We start from the raw sequence: 4,057 nt of genomic DNA, 5'->3' as shown, positions 1-4,057 counted from the left end.
AATGAGTTGTGGGATTTTTCTTCCCTCTCATAACCAGTTAGACACAGGAATAAATAGGCACAGAGAGAGTTGAGATGATTACTCATTTCTGCAAATCATTGGAGATACTTTTACACCCCTCTCCCCAAAGCTTCCTGAGTGCTAGACTTCCTTATTCTTGGATGATCACATTTTAGACAGATTCTTGCACATTCGTGATTGTTCATCACAGACAGAAATTTAGTTCAATTCCTTCCACACCTAATTTGAAGCCCTATAATACCTAATTTGCTTTAATTGTTCCTGATTCAATACAAAACATAAGTGTGTGTCATGCATAAGGCTATGTGTTCTGTACTCTCAGGTATAAAGAGAACATAAGTTACTATCTATACCCTCTAGAGATTATATCCAGGTGGGAAAAGCAGGCTAAATACCTGTGCTTGGTAGGGGTGATTTGATAATATGCATTGCTGCATAACAGAGGTACAAGTGGTACAGCAGGAGAATGGGGGAGTAGGGTGGGGAAGATTCATTATACTCAGTACTGCTCTAATAGCTTGGTCTAATTCTGTTCTTTTTATAATATCTAGGTCACACATGGAAGCTCTTTCTGGATGTTTGACTGGTCACCAGATAACCAAGGTTTATTTATGTCATGGTTGGGGGGAGCTGTATTGATGGGGTGTTGTCTGGGGATCCCAACTTGTTGCAGATGAGGTGGCCTTGCAGATGGACTTAAGCCTTACAAACATGTTAACTGGATTTTATACATTACCCAGAATACCAGTTTCTTAGCAATGAACTAATACTAACTACATTTACCTGCTTCTGAGATACAAAAACACAGTTGCCATTTTGTCAACATTACTGGTGTTTGGAGAGAGGTGAGGAATGTGTATTCCTAAATAGGTCATCCTTTCTTTCAGCTGCCACTTTAAAGGTTACTTGGTGAGCATGAAATGGAAAAGATAAGTGGATATAATTACCCAGAGTCTGGGAAGGCAAAACACATAGCATACTAGTTAGTGGAATTCCTATGAGCTCCATAGCCATAAGTTCTTTTTCTGAACTCTGTTTTCTGTGCCAACCTTTTCAGAGTGACATATTCTTTCTATGCATTAAAAGCACTGATTAAGCTACAGCCCGGTTGCCAGTTTCTTACCCCCTGGAAAAGTTCAATGTTATGTGTGGATGTGTTTGACCAGCTCTCAGTCTTCCTAGGTTCATTCCTTTATTGTAATCTATATTTTACTTTTTGATATTTAAGGTCTCATTCTTTTCTGATATGGTTGAATAACCTCAGTTTTACTAATAATAACATGAAAAGGTTCTAGTTATTATATGGGCTGGCCCCATTCAAAAATGATCAAGTGAGTTCATAAACCAGAACTGTAGGAGCATTAAAATTACACTTGCTCCCCCCACCTATGATCTCCACTTTAGTTAGTTCCACAAGGATACATCTGGTTACCCAAACCGGAGATTCTGAAGTGACCCTGATAGCTCTATCTTACCCCCTAATTGCTCTCCATGTCTTGTCAGTCTGTCTTCTAAATAACTTGAATCTTTCCAGGACTCTCCATGACTACAGCTCAAGCTTCAATTCCAGCTTCTGTCATGTCTCACCTATACCGGAGTAGCTTTCTAACTGGTCTGCCTATCTCAAGTGTGTATTGATTGCCCTTCTCATATTTTATACTCCAATAGTATTTTCTCTAAAAAGAAGTTTTCATTGTAATCTCCTTAAAAATTTTTAATTCTACAATATCTAAATATAAAAGTCCAAATTCCTTAGAATAATATATAGAGCTTTCTTATTTAGATTTTGCCTGTTTTCCGATTTATTTTTCATTCTCTTGTTTTATACCCTTTACTTCAGCTGTGTCAAACCCATTCTCCAGAAGCCCTTTTTCTTGCCATCACTATTTTGCAAATACTGTTCCCACTCTCTGGAGAACCCCCACAACCGTGCTCCAGGCAGACTCCTACTCATTTTCAAGAGTCAGTTTATATGTTCTTTGCTCCAGATAACCTTTCTTAAACTTTCAGACATAAAGCAGTGCCTTTTCTATATTCTCATTTCTTCATCACGTAGCACATGTCCTCTTACAGTAATTCATTGTTTGTAAGGTCCACCAATTGAGTTTGTACTCTTGGGAGGGAGAGGCAATGTTCTCTTCATTTTTGCAGCCAGAACAATACCTGGGACATAGTTATAATATAAGTTTGTTAGATGAATGAAATAAATAGATACTTAGTATTCTGGATTCTATTTCCTAATTCACATGCAACCTTGATGGTCCATCACATAAAGTAATTTGTAACTTGCAAAGGCATACATTTGAATCGGATGCACAGTAGGGCTGGTACGCAGGAGTGAGTTACCCTGTGAAGATTCTAGCCACCTACTTACCATCATTTCAGAGTGGCTTTGTGTTTTCTGCTTCATGAAGGCTGCCCGCGTTCTGGAAAATTTTGGTTATAGGATGGTTTCACTTAGGTTTTATGGGCTATTTTAATGAAACTTTTCATAGAAAAATGAATATTGATTACTAGCTTACAATGTTGTGAATACATCTCTGCGGTGTGGTCACGCCTTCTGTGCTCTCAGCAGAAACAGAATCTCCATGTACATATCCATTTTAATAGTTAATTCCTGGCTTCCTCAGGAAAAGGAAGCATTGCATAGAAATATTCCTCTGGGCCTGATATTTTGCATGGTATTCCGTTCTAGGGAATGTACATAAATTATTGCTTGTCTTGCATCATTTTCAAAAATTAGTAGGCCTTCTGCTAAGAGTGGGATTTCCATTGCCAGTGAATTCCTTGTCCCTGTGAGTAGTCATCTTCGAGTTTTAACTGCAGTGTTGTCTTTGTAGTGCCCTACCATTTTTTTTTTCTACTGAGAATATCTCGTTTGATGAAATGTATTCCTCTACCCCTCCTCTGAATCTCCAAATCACTTTTCCCGCATTCACAGAGACCTTGCTTTATTATCCTCTTCTGTAATTTCACCTACTCTCTCCCTGCTGGCTTTTTCCCTTCAGCATATTAGAATGCATCCATCTTTAAAATAATCAGAACAACCTTCTTCTAATTCTGTCCCCCATCTAGCTATTTTTCAAATATAGCTCCTACTTGATCTTACAATCATGGCCCCCAAATCACTTAGTTACAACTTTTATATCTGTATTTACACTTTCAATGTCTTCTCCGAGCTGTCATCCAATATATTCAACCACATGTTTACTGTACTTAACTGTTCCACAGTATCTCAAAATGTGCAAAACTAAATTCTGTTCTTCCCACCATGCTTTTCTTCTTGAATCCCCTGTAGTGAAGAGAAGCACCATCCAGACCAAACCCTCAATCCTCCCTAGTGCTTACCTCCTTGAATTCAATGGAATCCAGTTCAATTTTACCTTTTTAAATCTCTTGATTCTAATTCTATCCTAATTCCAAGGCCTTACTGTTCCTCCAGAATTACCTCATCATTCCCTAATGATTCTAGTATCATTCAATATATGTAATCTATTTATCAGTGTTCTAAAATTTTTTTTTCTGAAACGCGTCTCAGAAATCCTTCAGTGTGTCCCACTACATTCAAGATAAAATCTAAACTTGTTAACAAAATGTATATAAGGCATTTTATGTTTGGCCCCAGCGTTTCTCCCTAACCTCAACTCTTACCTCTCCTGTGTATACGTCAACTTTGTCGCAGGGCCCAGGGAGCACTCCACTCTCCATCTTCCATGCTACCCTCTTCTCCCCATCTTACTCCTTCCTCCTGGCTGTTCCCCGCCCAGCTCTCATACTTCAATCCTGATGTCACTTCTTCCCAGGCCTCTTTCTTTTCCTTATCCACTTATCTGGCCACGACATACTTTCTTTTTTGTATTTCTTTTATACCACTGATTAATTCTATTGTAATGGTTTGCCTGAGTCTTTCCTAAACTATAAGCTTCCTGGCAGCAGGAATTATATATTTTACCTTTGTATTCTGCCAACTAGAATGTACCTGTGCAATATACTTAATAAAAGTTTGTTGGATAAAAATATGTCTGATATCTGATTT

General features: G+C 38.2%; 1 protein-coding gene across 6 annotated transcripts in view; it reads left to right on the top strand.

The window, feature by feature from the left end:
• The window catches only part of S1PR1 (sphingosine-1-phosphate receptor 1), a 150,902-nt gene that overhangs the window by 6,055 nt on the left and 140,790 nt on the right, over window positions 1-4,057 (top strand). For 4 of the 6 annotated variants that reach the window (XR_002782586.1, XR_002782589.1, XR_002782582.1 and 1 more), the window contains one exon: window positions 573-1,123. The exons of the other annotated variants lie outside the window; for them this stretch is intronic. The gene's annotated coding sequence lies outside the window, so the exon portion shown is untranslated. Of the gene's footprint in view, window positions 1-572; window positions 1,124-4,057 lie in introns of those variants that run through there. 6 annotated transcript variants of the gene reach the window in all.

This window comes from Pteropus vampyrus, unplaced genomic scaffold (assembly GCF_000151845.1).
Source record: "Pteropus vampyrus isolate Shadow unplaced genomic scaffold, Pvam_2.0 Scaffold6, whole genome shotgun sequence".
Lineage (NCBI taxonomy): Eukaryota > Metazoa > Chordata > Mammalia > Chiroptera > Pteropodidae > Pteropus > Pteropus vampyrus.
This window is presented reverse-complemented; position numbering and strand designations above follow the sequence as displayed.